Source organism: Delphinapterus leucas, chromosome 13, assembly GCF_059928025.1.
Source record: "Delphinapterus leucas isolate spDelLeu-1000000601 "Yukka" chromosome 13, BTC_Dleu_Yukka2, whole genome shotgun sequence".
Taxonomy (NCBI): Eukaryota; Metazoa; Chordata; class Mammalia; order Artiodactyla; family Monodontidae; genus Delphinapterus; species Delphinapterus leucas.
The window spans coordinates 9,195,928-9,215,566 of record NC_143141.1 but is presented as its reverse complement, the minus strand read 5'-3'; positions in this window follow the sequence as shown (position 1 = coordinate 9,215,566).

Sequence of the window (19,639 nt, the reverse complement as noted above, 5' to 3'; positions counted from 1 at the left end):
CTGCCGCCGCAGGCCCGCCCCGCACGCCGTGCCCCGGCCTGAGTGAGCCAGAGCATCCGAATCAGCGGCTCCTTTAACCCCGTCCTGCCTGAGCGAAAACCAGACGCCCTCCGGCGACCTACACGCAGAGGCGGGGCCAAATCCAAAGCTGAGCCCCTGGGAGCTCTGAGAACAAAGAAGAGGAAGGGAAATTTCTCCCAGCAGCCTCAGAAGCAGCGGATTAAATCTCCACCATCAACTTGATGTACCCTGCATCTGTGGAATACATGAACAGACAACGAATCATCCCAAATTGAGGAGGTGGATTTTGAGAGCAAGCTTTATGATTTTTTCCCCTTTTCCTCCTTTTATGAGTGCGTATGTGTATGCTTCTGTGTGAGATTATGTCTGTATAGCTTTGCTTCCACCATTTGTCCTAGGGTTCTATCCATCCATTTTTTTTTCTTAATAATTATTTTTTTATTTAAATAACTTTATTATATTTTATCTTACTTTATTTTATTTTACTTTATTTTCTTTCTTTCTTTTTTTTTCCTTTCCTCCTTCCTTCCTTCCTTCCTCCCTCCCTCCCTTGCTTCTTTCTTTCTTTCTTCTACTAATTCTTTCTTTCTATTTTTTCTCCCTTTTATTGTGAGCCGGGTGGATGAAGGGCTCTTGGTGCTGCAGCCAGGAGTCAGTGCTGTGCCTATGAGGTGGGAGAGCCAACTTCAGGACACTGGTCCACAAGAGACCTCCCAGCTCCACATAATATCAAACGGCGAAAATCTCACAGAGATCTCCATCTCAACACCAGCACCCAGCTTCACTCAACGACCAGCAAGCTCCAGTGCTGGACATCCTATGCCAAACAACTAGCAAGACAGGAACACAACCCCACCCATTAGCAGAGAGGCTGCCTAAAATCATAATAAGTCCACAGACACCCCAAAACACACCACCAGATGTGCACCTGCCCACCAGAAAGACAAGATCCAACCACATCCACCAGAACACAGGCACTAGTCCCCTCCACCAGGAAGCCTACACAACCCACTGAACAAACCTTAGCCACTGGGGACACTAAAAACAATGGGAACTACGAACCTGCAGCCTGCAAAAAGGAGACCCCAAACACAGTAAGATAAGCAGATGAAGGAGCAAGATAAAAACCCACCAGACCTAACAAATGAAGAGGAAATAGGCAGTCTACCTGAAAAAGAATTCAGAATAATGATAGTAAAGATGATCCAAAATCTTGGAAATAGAATAGAGAAAATGCAAGAAACATTTAACAAGGACCTAGAAGAACTAAAGATGAAACAAACAATGATGAACAACACAGTAAATGAAATTAAAAATACTCTAGATGGGATCAATAGCAGAATAACTGAGGCAGAAGAATGGATAAGTGACCTGGAAGATAAAATAGTGGAAATAACTACTGCAGAGCAGAATAAAGAAAAAAGAATGAAAAGAACTGAGGACAGTCTCAGAGACCTCTGGGACAACATTAAACGCACCAACATTCGAATTATAGGGGTTCCACAAGAAGAAGAGAAAAAGAAAGGGACTGAGAAAATATTTGAAGAGATTATAGTTGAAAACATCCCTAATATGGGAAAAGAAATAGTTAATCAAGTCCAGGAAGTACAGAGAGTCCCATACAGGATAAATCCAAGGAGAAATATGCCAAGACACATATTAATCAAACTGTCAAAAATTAAATACGAAGAAAACATATTAAAAGCAGCAAGGGAAAAACAACAAATAACATACAAGGGAATCCCCATAAGGTTAACAGCTGATCTTTCAGCAGAAACTCTGCAAGCCAGAAGGGACTGGCAGGACATATTTAAAGTGATGAAGGAGAAAAACCTGCAACCAAGATTACTCTACCCAGCAAGGATCTCATTCAGATTTGATGGAGAAATTAAAACCACTACAGACAAGCAAAAGTTGAGAGAGTTCAGCACCACAAAACCAGCTTTACAACAACTGCTAAAGGAACTTCTCTAGGCAAGAAACACAAGAGAAGGAAAAGACCTACAATAATGAACCCAAAACAATGAAGAAAATGGAAATAGTAACATGCATATCGATAATTACCTTAAATGTAAATGGCCTAAATGCTCCCACCAAAAGACACAGATTGGCTGAATGGATACAGAAACAAGACCCATATATTTGCTGTCTACAAGAGACCCATTTCAGACCTAGAGACACAGACAGACTGAAAGTAAGGGGATGGAAAAAGATATTTCATGCAAATGGAAACCAAAAGAAAGCTGGAGTAGCAATTCTTATATCAGACAAAATAGACTTTAAGATAAAGACTATTAGAAGAGACAAAGAAGGACACTACATAATGATCAAGGGATCGATCCAAGAAGAAGATATAACAATTGTAAATATTTATGCACCCAACATAGGAGCACCTCAATACATAAGGCAAATACTAACAGCCATAAAAGGGGAAATCGACAGTAACACATTCATAGTAGGGGACTTTAACACCCCTCTTTCACCAATGGAAAGATCATCCAAAATGAAAATAAATAAGGAAACACAAGCTTTAAATGATACATTAAACAAGATGGACTTAATTGATATTTTATAGGACATTCCATCCCAAAACAACAGAATACACATTTTTCTCAAGTGCTCATGGAACATTCTCCAGGATAGATCGTATCTTGGGTCACAGGTCAAGCCTTGGTAAATTTAAGAAAATTGAAATTGTTTCAAGTATCTTTTCCAACCACAACGCTATGAGACTAGATATCAATTACAGGAAAAGAGCTGTAAAAAATAAAAACACATGGAGGCTAAGCAATACACTACTTAATAATGAAGTGATCACTGCAGAAATCAAAGAGTAAATCAAAGAATACCTAGAAACAAATGACAATGGAGACACGATGACCCAAAATCTATGGGATGCAGCAAAAGCAGTTCTAAGAAGGAAGTTTATAGCAATACAATCCTACCTTAAGAAACAGGAAACATCTCGATTAAACAACCTAACCTTGCACCTAAAGCAATTAGAGAAAGAAGAACAAAAAACCCCCAAAGTTAGCAGAAGGAAAGAAATCATAAAAAGCAGAATAGAAATAAATGAAAAAGAAATGAAGGAAACGATAGCAAAGGTCAATAAAACTAAAGGCTGGTTCTTTGAGAAGATAAATAAAATTGATAAACCATTAGCCAGACTCATCAAGAGAAAAAGGGAGAAGACTCAAATCAATAGAATTAGAAATGAAAAAGGAGAAGTAAAAACTGACACTGCAGAAATACAAAAGATCATGAGAGATTACTACAAGCAACTCTATGCCAGTAAAATGGACAACCTGGAAGAAATGGACAAATTCTTAGAAATGCACAACCTGCCAAGACTGAATCAGGAAGAAACAGAAAATATGAACAGACCAATCACAAGCACTGAAATTGAAACTGTGATTAAAATTTTTTCAACAAACAAAAGCCCAGGACCAGATGGCTTCACAGGCTAATTCTATCAAACATTTAGAGAAGAGCTACCACCTATCCTTCTCAAACTCTTCCAAAATATAGCAGAGGGAGGAACACTCCCAAACTCCTTCTACGAGGCCACCATCACCTTGATACGAAAACCAGACAAGGATGTCGCAAAGAAAGAAAACTACAGGCCAATATCACTGATGAACATAGATGCAAAACTCCTCAACAAAATACTAGCAAACAGAATCCAACAGCACATTAAAAGGATCATACACCATGATCAAGTGGGGTTTATTCCAGGAATGCAAGGATTCTTCAGTATACGCAAAACAATCAATGTGATAAACCATGTTAACAAATTGAAGGAGAAAAACCATATGATCATCTCAATAGATGCAGAGAAAGCTTTTGACAAAATTTAACACCCATTTATGGTAAAAACCCTGCAGAAAGTAGGCATAGAGGGAATTTACCTCAACATAATAAAGGCCATATATGACAAACCCACAGCCAATAACGTTCGCATGGTGAAAAACTGAAAGCATTTCCACTAAGATCAGGAACAAGAAAAGGTTGCCCACTCTCACCACTATTATTCAACATAGTTTTGGAAGTTTTAGCCACAGCAATCAGAGAAGAAAAGGAAATAAAAGGAATCCAAATCAGAAAAGAAGAAGTAAAGCTGTCACTGTTTGCAGATGACATGATATTATACATAGAGAATCCTAAAGATGCTACCAGAAAACTACTAGAGCTAATCAATGAATTTGGTAAAGTAGCAGGGTACAAAATTAATGCACAGAAATCTCTGGCATTCCTATACACTAATGATGAAAAATCTGAAAGTGAAATCAAGAAAACACTCCCATTTACCATTGCAACAGAAAGAATAAAATAACTAGGAATAAACCTACCTAAGGAGACAAAAGACCTGTATGCAGAAAATTATAAGACACTGATGAAAGAAATTAAAGATGATACAAATAGATGGAGAGATATACCATGTTCTTGGATTGGAAGAATCAACATTGTGAAAATGACTCTACTACCCAAAGCAATCTACAGATTCAATGCAATCACTATCAAACCACCAATGGCATTTTTCACAGAGCTAGAACAAAAAATTTCACAATTTGTATGGAAACACAAAAGACCCCGAATAGCCAAAGCAATCTTGAGAATGAAAAACGGAGCTGGAGGAATCAGGCTCCCTGACTTCAGACTATACTACAAAGCTACATTAATCAAGACAGTATGGTACTGGCACAAAAACAGAAATATAGATCAATGTAACAGGATAGAAAGCCCAGAGATAAACCCACGCACATATGGTCACCTTATCTTTGATAAAGGAGGCAGGAATGTACAGTGGAGAGAGGACAGCCTCTTAAATAAGTGGTGCTGGAAAACTCGACAGGTACATGTAAAAGTATGAGATTAGGTCACTCCCTAACACCATACACAAAAATAAGCTCAAAATGGATTAAAGACCCAAATGTAAGGCCAGAAACTATCAAACTCTTAGAGGAAAACCTAGGCAGAACACTCTAGGACATAAATCACAGCAAGATCCTTTCTGACCCACCTCCTAGAGAAATGGAAATAAAAACAAAAATAAACAAATGGGACCTAATGAAACTTCAAAGCTTTTGCACAGCAAAGGAAACCATAAACAAGACCAAAAGACAACCCTCAGAATGGGAGAAAATATTTGCAAACGAAGCAACTGACAAAGGATTAATTTCCAAAATTTATAAGCAGCTCATGCAGCCCAATAACAAAAAAACAAACAACCCAATCCAAAAATGGGCAGAAGACCTAAATAGACATTTCTCCAAAGAAGATATACAGACTGCCAACAAACACATGAAAGAATGCTGAACATTATTAATCATTAGAGAAATGCAAATCAGAACTACAATAAGATATCATCTCACACCAGTCAGGATGGCCATCATCAAAAAATCTAGAAACAATAAATGCTGGAGAGGGTGTGGAGAAAAGGGAAGCCTCTTGCATTGTTGGTGGGAATGTGAATTGGTTCAGCCACTGTGGAGAACAGTATGGAGTTTCCTTAAAAAACTACAAATAGAACTACAATATGACCCAGCAATCCCACTACTGGGCATATACCCTGAGAAAAACAAAATTCAAAAAAGAGTCATGTACCAAAATGTTCATTGCAGCTCTATTTACAATAGCCCGGAGATGGAAACAACCTAAGTGTCCATCATCGGATGAATGGATAAAGAAGATGTGGCACATATATACAATGGAATATTACTCGGCCATAAAAAGAAACGAAATTGAGCTATTTGTAATGAGGTGGATAGACCTAGAGTCTGTCATACAGAGTGAAGTAAGTCAGAAAGAGAAAGACAAATACCATATGCTAACACATATATATGGAATTTAAGAAAAAAAAATGTCATGAAGAACCTAGGGGTAAGACAGGAATAAAGACACAGACCTACTAGAGAATGGACTTGAGGATATGGGGAGGGGGAAGGGTGAGCTGTGACAAAGCGAGAGAGAGGCATGGACATATATACACTACCAAATGTAAGGTAGATAGCTAGTGGGAAGCAGCCGCATAGCACAGGGAGATCAGCTTGGTGCTTTGTGACCACCTGGAGGGGTGGGATAGGGAGGGTGGGAGGGAGGGAGACGTAAGAGGGAAGAGATATGGGAACATATGTATATGTATAACTGATTCACTTTGTTATAAAGCAGAAACTAACACACCATTGTAAAGCAATTATACTCCAATAAAGATGTAAAAAAAAAAAAAAAAAAAAACCAGACAAAGACATTCAAAAAGAGAAGTTTATACCAATATCCGTCATGAATATATATGCAAAAATCCTTAACACAAGATTAACAAATAGAATTCAGCAATATATAAAAAGAAATATACAATACAACCAAGTGAGGTTTATTCTAGGGATGCAAGACTGTTTAATTATCCAAAAACCAATTAAAGCAGTCCACTAAAATACCAGGAGAAAGAGTAAAAATCACATGATCATACCAATCAAAGAAGAAAAAAAAATGTTTAAAATCCAATTCATGTTTAAAACTCTCAGAAAACTGAATATAGGGAAACTTCCTCAACTGGGTAAAGAACACCTACAAAACCTTATAGTTTAGATTGTACTTAACGGTGAAAGACTGAATGCTTTCCCTCTGAGATCAGTAATAAGGCAAGGATGTCCACACTCACCATTGTTATTCAGCATAGTGCTGGAAGGCTAGCCAGTATAATTAGGCAAGAAAAGGAAATAAAAGGCATGCAGATCAGAAAGAAAGAGCTAAAATTGTCCCTGTTTGCAGAGGACACTTTTGTCTGCAAAGGAAACCCCAAGGAACCTACCAAAACAAAAAACCAAAAAATTGTAACTAATAAGTGAGTTTAGCAAAATTGCAGGTTGTAGATCAACATGCAAGGACATATATACACTACCAAACGTAAAATAGATAGCTAGTGGGAAGCAGCCCCATAGCACAGGGAGATCAGCTCGGTGCTTTGTGACCACCTAGAGGGGTGGGATAGGGAGGGTGGGAGGGAGACGTAAGAGGGAGGGGATATGGGGACATATGTATATGTATAACTGATTCACTTTGTTATAAAGCAGAAACTAACACACCATTGTAAAGCAATTATACTCCAATAAAGATGTTAAAAATAATGTAAAACTTTTGCTATTCAAAAAAACCCCATTAAATGTATATCAAATCAAAAGAAAATCAATTGTATATTTGGACACTAGCAATAAACACATGGAAACTAAAAATTTAAATGCATTATCATCTACAGTCATTAAAAAAAGAGAATTAGGTGTAAATCTAACACAACCTGTTCAGGACTTGTATACTGAAAACCACCAAATGCTCCTGGTTTATTCTTCTTTTTCAAATAGTTTTAAATACCCAGTTCCTTTTCCTTTCTTTATATATTTTAGAATAAACACTTATACCTTGCTGGTAGGGATGTAAAATGGTACAGCAGAAAGACAGTGTGGCAGTTTCTTAAAAGACTAAACCTACAACCGCCAAGCAACCCAGCCATTGTCCTCATAGGTATTTTTCCTAGGGGAATGAAAATTTACAATCACACACAAAAATATACAGGCATGTTTACAGCCATAATTTATAATAAAATACTTCATTTGGAGCTTCATTCCAAAAATTGGAAACAACCCAGATGTCTTTCAACAGAGGAATAGTTAAGTAAACTGGTAGATCCACACCATGGAATTCTACTCAGCAATAAAAAGGAACAAACTATGGGTACGCGCAACAACTTGGATAACTCCCCAGGGAGTTATGCTGTGCGAAAAAAGCCAATCCCAAAAGATTACATGCTGCATGATTCTATTTATGTAATATTATTGAAATGACAAAATTATAGAAATAGAGAACAGAGTAGTGGTTGGCCAGGGTTTAAAGAGTGAGTGGGTGTGGGAGGGAAGTAGATGTGGCTATAAAAGTGCAATGTGAAGGATAATGGAGATGCTCTCTATGTCGATAGTATCCATGTCAATATCCTGGTTTTTATGCTGTAATATAGTTTTGCAAGATGTTACCTTTGAGGGAAAGAGCATAATGGGTACATGGGATCTCATTGTTTTATTTCTTACAACTGCATGTGAATCTACGATTATCTCAAAATTTAAAAAGTTTAATTAAAAAAAGAAAGGACGTACAAGGGGTTTTCAATAATGTTCCATTTCAGGCTTTAACTACCCTTGATTTTTCTTTTTTCTTTTTTTCCCCCACCTTTGCAGCAATTACTACAATTGCTCTGTGCCTTCCTAGACAAGGATTTCCACAGGAAAGAGGTAAGAAGTAGACCTTAAAGAAAGAACTCTATCTTTGATAAACAAACAAACAAAAATCTCACCCCAATATTTGTAAAAATGCAGGCTTCCCGGGTATTCAACTCCTCCGTAAAATCTGAGAGTGTCAGGACCTTGTCAGTGTCCCTGTTTCTGCTGGTGTTGGCAGCTGCTTTGCCACTGAATGGCCTGGCCCTCTGAGTTTTCCTCCACCAGTTCAGGGAGAGGAATATTCTGTGCTTCTTTGTGACAGTGGCCAAACTCCCACAGAGGCTGACAGTTTCATTCCGGATCCAGTATACTCCACCAGGCCACCAGTGGACTCTTAACTTCCTGGGTGGTGGTTGGCTTCTGTGTCATAACCAATTTTGATGCCAAGTTCACCTTCCAGTGCCTGATCATGAGAGTCCTACCTGCACCTTGTTCTTGCGCTGAGGTGTGAGTCTTGGGGCTGTACTGTGAAGGTCAGCCATGTCTCGAGGGTGCTGATGGCTTTCTTGTGTATCGTAGGCTGTTTCTGGAGATTGCAGACCTTGAACTCTTACGAAGGCTGTCCACTCTCCCACAAGCACACTTCAGAATGGTCACCATGAGCTTCTCTTTGTGTCTGAGTCTCATGAGTTTTTTCTATGGCAGCAGCCTGCTTAAAATCAAATAGACCACATATCTGGAGGCCAAGAGGTGAATTTCAGGCCATGCTTTTTTTTTTTTTTTCACTGTAGTAATACTCCTCTTGTTCTTTGGAACTTACTGATCTATTTTCTTTCTTAAAGATCTTTTGGAAAGCAGGGAATGGGAATTGGATTTCTGTAAGAGAGAGCATGGGTTTTTCTTTCCTGGGCGTCACCTTGTGTTTGATGACGTTTGGAAACATATTGGATCATGTATTCTACGTCCTGATTTCCAGAAACACGTTAGATGAACTGAGGGCCTAATGTATGTGTTATGTCCTTCTAAGAGGTATCATGCAGGCACTAGAGGAAGATTCTGCCAGGGCCACTGTAAAGTCATAATACAACATTTCTCAAACTGAGATCCCAGGGAATGGTGAATTTATAAGAAATTTAAAATGCTCGTGTTTTTATTTCAATGATGACCTCATAATACCCAATAAAAATACTAATGTAAACATGTTTGGGATCACCTGGATGACTCCTTATGAAGATATCACCATTGGTTGCAGCGTCATTTGGAGCCATATTGTTTTACTTTAATAACTGCAGGCTCAGGAGAAAAGAGCAAAGGAGAACATAATGCATAAACAGTGCATTCTTCCAAAGTAAAGGCCAAATGATGCCACGGCTTTAAAGAAAGTTTCACAAGAGTTCAAAGGGAGAGAATGGGAGAACGGAGTCATCCAACAGAACACAGTGGTAGAGGCAGTGCTCTGGAAAATTATATTCCAATTGTTAGCAACAGTTTATGTCCAGCAAAGCAGTATTAGCCATTGAATTGACTTAATACTGTCAATTATTAATGAATAAAAGTAATTGAAATTTAATAATAATATATATTGATTAAAATTTTATTGGATTTGTTGTTTTGCTTATTTCAAAATCTCTAAAATGGCGTGCATAAGGAGTTTATATCTAGTTTTAAGTTTACATATTTAAGTACTATTTTGATTAATATAATAAAAAACAATAGTGGAAGTTCACAAGAATGCTTTTCCTTTAAGCATTATGCTGTCATATAGAATAATTTTTGAACTGGAAAGTTCCTCAGAGATTTAGTAGAGAGGAAACTTAAACCCTAAGAGATTAAAGGATTTTTCCAAGGTCAGACAGCTAATCCCCAGCAAGGCTGTTATAGCACCAGGTCTTCCTGGTGTCCAGCCTGGGCCCCCTTCCAAGGCACGGCTTTTCAGAAAAGTGATGCAGGACGGTGGATTATGCAGCCCCAGATGGTTGGATGGAGATGTCTTCTCTAAAACAGAGGCTGGTTACTCTACTTGTTCTTTCGCAGACCCCTGACTCACAGAATACACCGACAGTGGGCCAAACACAATTGAAAAACAAGAAGTTTAGAGACTAGATTGGACATCAGGCCCCACCCACCAAGGCCAGCATTCCCATCTACTCCACCTCTATTACATTTGAATAAGTGCGGAAGATGACAAATGATGTGCTGAAGTGCTATTTTTAACATTCCTAAATCGGTGCCACAGATTGTATGCAATAGAAAATGGGTCATTCTGTGGTTCTTTGTTGGTAGGTTCTCTTCTGCTTAAAAAAAAAAAGACCTATTTCTCTGAAGGCATCATTACTGAAGCAGTCTGATAAATTCTGAAATTTAAGTTTTTTAACCTTGAGTAGATGGTCAAATGACAGACTTTCAAGCTTTGAACATGTGCTGTTTGTAGATGAAACCCATCGGAAATATTCTAACATAATGTACAGTTCATTGGTTTTAGCTACCCACCAAATGATATAGGAATGTCCCCAGGTAATTTCTAGGGGTGCCCAGGGGTACTTTCCAAGTACTTATATATACATCTAGTTAATTACCAAATGGTGTTGGCCATTTCTACAGTTTAATTTCCCCTGTGCCGGCCCTGTCTATTGGTTAGCCCCATCACCTCCATTTCCCAACTGTTTCTTAGGCCCACTCCTGCCCTGTTTCCTGCTGACTGTTTCTCTGAGAGCCCCACTCCTCCCATCTTGGCCAGGACCCCTGCATCTCTTCCATGGTATCTGCCCGGCCCAGGCTCCCAGAATTTGGCAGTTAAAGGATTTATAGCCTACTTTAAGATGATTCAGTGTAGACGGTGTAGTGACATTCACTTTTTCTTCCCCCAGGGCTGTTAGTTACTGTTGGAAGCTCCCTAATCAGGAATATACTCTCTGTATCCACTGGAGTCAGGGCTTCTTCACCGGGAGTCTGTTGACCTCCCAGGAGGCCAAGGATAGCATTCAGCAAGTCTGTCCCTTTGGATGGGGAAAAAAATTACATCTTCACTTTCACTATCCTCAAACTGAAAAAATGCATTTCCCTTAATTGTGAAAGTAGGTAGCAAACCACGGTAGAAGGAAAGTACCAAATCTCCTGCCACAGCAGATGCCTCAGGTGTTTGCATGGATGTTACAATTGTTATAGACATCACCAAATATTGTTTATATCATCACTACTTTAAAATCACAATAATTATTAGACCTTCCACTAGATCTTGTTAAAGTGTTACTGACACAAAAATTTTGAGAACTGTATTTTAATAGACTTGATTGCATTTACAATCTATGTATTTTATTTTATTCATTTGAAAGCTTTTTTTTTTCCCTGAGAAGGGGTCCATGGTTTTCCCAGACTGCCAAAGGGGTCCATGGTACAAAATGCTTAAGAAACACTTCCCTAGAGGGTTAACTAACACAACAGATGTTAGAAATTATTTTTCCCCCAGATAATCAGAGCTGTTCAAATTATGAGTCTGGTCTTTTCATAACTGGGGCACAAGAATCAGAAGACCTCGCTGTCTAACCACTTGCCAGTTAGACCAAGATCTTGGACCCCACTTGGTCTACCCTTTTACAAAGGACATTCTCTCCTGGCTTAACCAGAAGCCTGGCTGGTCTTGTAGCGAGGACACTGCTGTGTGTTGGCTTTGGAGTGACCCTTTCTGGCAAGGTGTGTGTCATGATTGAATTGTGTCCTCCAAACTATGTTGAAGTCCTCACCCCTGGTACTTGTGAACATGACCTCCTTGGCAATAGGGTCTTTGCAGATGAAATCAAGTTAAGATGAAGTCATACTGAAGTCTAATCCAATATGACTGGTGTCTTTTTTTTTTAATTAATTAATTAATTAATTTTTGGGTCTTCGTTGCTGCGCACAGGCTTTCTCTAGTTGTGGCGAGCGGGGGCTACTCTTCATTGTGGTGTGCGGGCTTCTCATTGCGGTGGCTCCTCTTTGTTGCGGAGCATGGGCTCTAGGCATGTGGGTTTCAGTAGTTGTGGCTCACGGGCTGTAGAGCGCAGGCTCAGTAGTTGTGGCACACAGGCTGAGTTACTCCACGGCACATGGGGTCCTCCCGGACCAGGGCTCGATCACGTGTCCCCTGCATTGGCAGGTGGATTCTTAACCACTGCACCACCAGGGAAGTCCCATGACTGGTGTCTTTATAAGAAGAGGAGAAGAGACACACAGGAAGAAGACCATGTGATGACGGAGGCAGAGATGGGAGTGATGCCATTGCAAGCCAGGGAGCATCAAAACTGCCGGCCACCACTAGAAGCCAGAGAGAGGCAAGGAAGGATCCCACCCAACATCTCAGAGGGAACAGACCCTGCCAACACCCTGGTTTCAGTCTTGTAGCCTCCAGAACTATGAGAGAATACATTTCTGTTGTTTTAAACCACCAAGACTGTGGTATTTTGTTAGTGCAACCCTAAGAAACAAACTCAGTGTTTGTCAGAGTATCTAACAGAGAGTGGAAACTTCACGGAAGTCACAAAACCAGTTGTGTGACTTTTGGAGCCTAGTGGCTAATAAGGTTAGTACATGTGGCAGAATCTCATCTGAGCCTAACACTGATTGTTAGGTACCATCTGATTGTGAGGTTGTGGGGAAGGAAATATATAGCAGCCACCCATTTCCAACTGGCAGAGCCTAGAGATACCCAAAATAGCAGTAAAATTGTTGGTCCTCGGGGTGAGCTTAGCTCCGTTGAAAACAGAATGCCTCTCCCTTTTTGCGTCACACTCAGCTAAAGCTGCCCCCATCTCACAAACATTTCAAGTGAAACCATCTCCTTACATTTTTACTCATTGCCCCTTCTTTCCCTGGGGCTCAAACTCAACTCCAAGGAAGGTAGGGTGGGGACCAAACTCGTGGGCAAAATCTATGCTGGTTCCATGTCACTGTGTCTCCCTTTTCCTTAGGGTGAGTTCCCTCCCCAGGGGAGCTCAGTCCCTTCCACAGGGACGTATGCAAGTCTACCCAATGGGTTGCTAGCCCTCCACCTGGTCTACTTCCCGGGAGTGGGCAGGGTCCTGTTGGGACCCTCTTCTTTATCAACATAATAGCCTATTTACCGGAGAAGTCAGACTAGATTAGGGTACCAGTTCAGACACGCATTTTAGAAGATGCTTTGAGCTCTTAAGCAGAAGTGTTCTGGGGCCTTGACCTTCTTACTTCCCTGATTTGGGCACTCAAACAAGGGGTGGTGGAGGATGAAGAATCTGTAGGGGCAGGGACATCTTGTTGCTTGGAGCTCTATGCCTCTGAAGTCCCTGTTTCCTTCATGTTTGGCTCTGAACCTATGTCCCAGACAATTCTTCCTTCCACTACGACATCTGCCTTCTGCTCTTGCCTAGAAATGTGTACTGAAGTCTACTTCTGCGCCCAATATATTCATATCCTTTAAAACATATATCCATATATATATATAGCCTTTAAAATACACTAGAGCATTCCTAAGAGCCACCCAATCTTTCAATAAATAGTTTCTCCCAGGCCAAATACAAAGTCAAATATTAACCTGCATAAATCTATATACATGTGATCCAATCTTCAAACATGAGAAAAATAGCCCTCAACCTTTTCCTCCATTCCAGAAGAAGAAACTCTGCAAGTCCTTTGGTCTCATACAAAAGCTTCTTTAAAATACCTAGTCTTGCCCCCCAAATCAAGTTTTCAGTGGAAGAAAAAGCTGTGGCTCTTTTGGCCAGTGAACCAGCTCCCATTGATTGATTGATTGAGATATAATTCACATACCATAAAATCCATCTGTGTTTAATATATTCACAGAACTGTGTAACCAGCGGCACTATCAAATTCCAGAACATATTCATCTCCGCAAAAAGAACCCCTCTGCCTGTTAGCAGTCACTTCCCATTCTCCCTTCCCCGCCAGGCCTTGCAGCCACTAATTTAATTTCTGTCCCTTTGGATTTGCCTGTTCCTTTATCTTTTTTTCAACCCTTTTCCAGTCCCAGTTCTACTGAATTAACACTTCTTTAGTGAAGGCCTTGTGAGCAGGGAAGCTCTGTGCTCTGACTTTGAAAGGCCAGTCGTATTCAGTTCTCTTTACTCATCGTGTAAAGAAAGAGGAGCAGGTGGCTGTGCAGATGGCCAGGAGGGGCTGGGAGTCAGGTGTTAGGGAGGTGTGGTGGAACAGCACAGGCCCAGTGAAAGAACACCCAGCACCCTGACTTTGTCAGCTAAAGTCACACATGCTTCATTAGCAAGGAGGCTTTGATAACCATGGAGAATGTTTGCCAAGCTCAGGAACCTTTGTTTCTAATTCCTGGAGAGTTGCTGTGGGTGGTTGCTAACTTTCAGTGCAAACAGAAACAAACTTAAATGTCCACAGAATGCCTGGAAACTTGATTCTCTTGGGCACAGTCCACTTGGGCCCCATTTGTCCTCATGACAACCATTTGTTGGTTCTGGCATTGCCTGGTTGACATCACTGACGTTCTCCTTCATGGCAGGGCTATTATTACATCACCAGCTAACTAAAGCCCTACAAGATGAAAATAGTTTTAAAGATACCTTTGGAGAATACCATTTAGCCTTAAAATATATAAAAAGAGGTAAATTCATTTTGCTAGTTTTTTTTCTAAATGAATCTATAGTTATTCTAGGTATACTTTCAATTTTGAAAGTATGATATACATTTGCAAATAATAATAGAAAAGGGCATTTGTTTGTTTGTTGCTTTTAAATAAAGTTCTGAGCAATTTTCAGCAGTGTTTCTTTCTTTTAATAGTACCTGCTACTAGTATGTAAAATGGTAAATATTTTTACCTTGGAATTTCATTTCAATTAATTTCACTTTCTTTATACATTTCCATATCATGGCCTCATTTATAATCTCATATGCTTATAACAAGTTATGCATTTTACACTTACTGATAGTATATTACAAGTTAAAACTAAAAACTTTTAGAAATATTCAATTCATTAAAAAATAACAGTAAACATTATATGTTACATAAACAATATATTTTTAATAAAAGTAAGGATATTTTCTAAAACAAAAATTTTAGTGAGAAGAGTGGCATTGTTTTACATTTTTGCCAGTCTCTTGAATGACTGTCTCAAAAGAAAGTATCTAGATTTTCATATGTACTTTTTAAAATAGCAGCTTTAGGGATTTCCCTGGTGATCCAGTGGTTAAGACTCTGTGCTCCCAAGGCAGGGGGCCAGGGTTCGATCCCTGGTCAGGGAACTAGATCTCACATGCTGCAACTAAGTTCCTGCATGCTGCAACTAAGATCCTGCGTGCTGCAATGAAGATCTAAGACCCAGCTCAGCCAAATAAATATTTTTTTAAAAAAACAGCTTTATTGAGATATAATTTACATAGCATACCATTCATCCATTTAAAGTGTATAATTCAATAGTTTTCAGTATATTCAGAGTTGGGCAACCATCACCGCAATTAATCTTAGGATATTTTCATTACCCTGAGAAGAAACCTTGTACCCATTAGCATTCACTCCTAGTTTCTCTTACCCTCCACCCCCATGGCCCTGCATTAGGCAATCACCAATCTATATTCTGTCTCTGTGAATTTGCCTATGCCGACATTTCATATAAATGGAACACATTACATGGTCCTTTGTGACTGGCTTCTTTCACCTAGCATAATACTTTCAAGGTTTATCTATTTTGTAGCATGTTTCAGTGACTCCTTCCTTTTTATTGTGAAATAATATCCCATTTTATGCATATACCACATTTTCTTTATCCTTTCATTTATGGACATTTGGCCATATTTCCACTTTTGGACTATTTTGAGTAATGCTGCTATGAACATTTTTGTACAAGTTTTTGTATAGATATATATTTTCATTTCTCTTAGGTATCTGCCTAGGAGTGAAATTGCTGGATCATATAGTAACTCTATGTTTACCATTTTGAAGAACTACCAGATGGCTTTCCACGGTCTATTTCCTATTCCATCAGCAATGTATATGGGATCCAATTTCTCCACAACCTCTCTGACACTTGTAATTATCTGCCTTTTTTATTTTTGCCATCCTAGTGAGTGTAGAGGATTATCTCATTATGGTTTTGATTTCCCCAATGCCTAATGACAAGCATCTTTACACGTGCTTGTTGGCCATTTGTATATCTGCTTTGGAGAAATGTCTACTCAGATCCTTTGTCCATTTTTAATTTGGGTTACTTGTTTGCTGTCGTTGCTGAATAATGAGCCTGAATTACGAGGTCTTAAATACAAGACCTTTCTCAGATATATGATTTGCAAATATTTTCTCTCATTCTGTGGATTGTCATTTCACTTTCTCTGACCAGGGATCGAACCCGCGACCCCTGCATTAGGAGTGCAGAGTCTTAACCACTGGACCGCTAGGAAAGTCCCTCATTTCACTTTCTTGATTCTATTCTTTTAGGCACAAAAGTCTTCACTTTTGATGATGAATTATTTATGTATATTTTCTTTTATTGCTTGTGCATTTGAAACCACTGCCTAATACAGGGTCATGGAATTTAAACCTATGTTTTCTTCTGAGAGTTTTATATTTTTAGCACTTACATTTAGGTCTTTGATCCATTTTGAGCTAATTTTTGTATATAGGAACTTCATTCTTTTGCCTGATGAGATTCGGTTGTCACAACACCATTTCTTTTCCCATTGAGTGGTCTTGGCATCCTTTTTGAAAATCAATAGACAATAAATGTGAAGATTTATTCCTGGACACTCAATTCTATTTTATCAGTCTATGTGTCTATCCTCATGCCAGTATCGTACTGTGTTGATTATTGTAGCTTTGTAGTAAATTTTGAAATCAAGAAGTATGAGTCTTCCAACTTTGTTCTTCTTTTTCAAGATTGTTTTGGCTTTTCTGGGTCCCTTGCATTTACATATGAATTTTAGGTTCAGCTTGTTAATTTCTGCAAAGGTCAGCCGGGATTTTGATAGGGATTGCATTGAATCTGTAGGTCAGTCTGAGGAGTACTGACATCTTAACAATATTTAGTCTCCCAATCCTTGTACATGGGATGTCTTTCCACTTAATTAGGTGTTCTTTAATTTCTTTCAACAATGTTATGCAGTTTTCAGAGTATAAGTTTTGCACCATTTTTTCTTAATTCTACTCCTACATATTTTATTCTTTTTGATGCTATTGTAAACAGAAGTTTTTTCTTAATTTCACTTCCAGTTTGTTCATTGTTAGTCTACAGAAGTACCATTGATTTTTGTATATTGGTCTTGTATCCCCTAACTTTGCTGAGCTTGTTTATTAGTGCTAATAGTTTTTTGTTTGTTTGTTTGTTTGTTTTTAGTGACTTCCTTAGGATTTTCTATATATGATCATGTCATCTGAAAATTGGGTTTTACTTCCTCCTTTCCAATCTGAATGCCTTTTATTTCATTTTCTTGCCTAATTGACTTGGCTGGAACTGCCAGTATAATGTTGATTATAAGTGCCAAAGCAGATATCCATGTCTTGTTCCTGAAATTAGGAAGAAAGCAGCCAGTTTTCACTCTTAAGTCTGACGTTAGATGTGGGTTTTTCATCGATGCTTTTTATCAGGTTGAGAAAATCCCCTTCTATTCCTAGTTTGTTGTGTTTTTATCACGAAGGGATGTTGGATTTTGTCAAATGCATCTCTGCATACCTTTGAGATAATCATGTGGGTTTTGTCTTTTATTCTATTAATAAGGTGTATTACATTGAACCAATCTTGCATTCCTAGGATAAATCCCACTTGATTTTATAATATGAAATAAAATAGCAATGTTGATCTCTGTTATATTAAACTCATTGGTCTGTCTTTGAATGGTCTCTTTTGATCACACATAATTTTGTAATATCATGTGTTGGTCATTTGGAAAATATTGGTTCACTGAGTATACAGATCTTTCAAATAGTGACACAATTTAGCATATAATATTTAAAACAGTTGTTAATGTTATAATCAATCTCATCAGAAAAATATTTAGGTGTTGAGAAGCTGTTAAGTTTGTGGCAGTGGACACTAATCTTCCAAAATTCTGATTTTCATTTGAGATCATAAATTTCATCATGAGTAACAAATACTGTCAGTAGTTTTCTTAAAGTGATAGGCTCATTTTACTAATTTTTAGGAAAACATCTGCCAAGTACCCAATCCTGAATAATCATAGTTTGTCTATCAGTTGTTCTTTCAACTAAAAATGATGTTCTGTGAAAAAAGTTCAGCTCACAACACAAATAATCTCTCAATTAGTTTTTCTTTAGGGGGACAGCCACTGTATTTTGGTATACAGCAATGTACTATTTTGTCACAATACATGTTGTCAAAGGTTTGATATTTAATAAAATAAATAATTTTAATTTGAAAAAAACTCAAATGTTGAAATTTAATAAAGTGAATAGATTTACTGCTTCATGAAGGACATTCTTAGGTGAAATTTTCTTTTCTTTCCCCCTTGTATGTAGTGGAGAAGAATATAATGACTTCCAATACAGTGTGGAGCCACTGCGTGGCTCCCTGCTAACATGCTAGCAGTTTTACCCACCATAGCCTTTGTGACATCAGTAACAATGTCAATACAGTGATGAAGAAAAATAAATCTTAATATTACTATAAAAATCGTTTTAAATTGCAGATCCTCTAAAAGGGTCTCAGGGACCCCTAGGGGTCCACTGATCACACTTTGAGAACTGCTGTTTTACGGAAATTATGCATAAATGTCACAAGTGACCTCTATAGGATTAAACTGTTTCTTTCTCCTAAACTTGTTCAGCTGTCACTGCTCCACCTTAATAATCCATACTACCCGGAAGCATAAGTTTGATTGGGAGAAGTGATCATTTCTAAAGGTTGTCCTGGTCCCATAAATCTAATTTTAGTGCATTTTCACACAACTGTGATGACCATACATGGCTTCAAGCTAGCTTTAATTTTCACTGCTTTGCTTAAATGATGACAGCTGTATCTTTCTCGAGTATAACAGCTTTTGGGATGGAGAGACATAAGCACAGAGAAGTGGGCCAGATTGCCTAAATAGGGAAAGTTTGGGAGCTTACTTATCTTTACTAAGATTTTAGTGATGAAAGCAAATGTAAGTAAGTTTTTTTGGCCATGAACAGTATTCATTTCAGTTCCCCTTTCCTTGGGTTTACACCAAATGGTACTGGATCTAAGTTTCAGGAGTCTGAAACTGCCAACTCCTTCTTGTCTTGAGAAAAAGAGTAAAGAGTTATGTTTCTCTGTTCTGACTCGGGCTTAGAACATGTGAGCATGTGGTTCACATCCATGTAAAGGTGATGATAAAATCATCAAGAATGAAGATGATAAGATTAATGAGGAGCTGAAAATTGCTAAGTACAAAAGAATGCCACCTTGACCATACCTACTTTAAGCAGTAGAACATCTAAGAAGACGTATTCC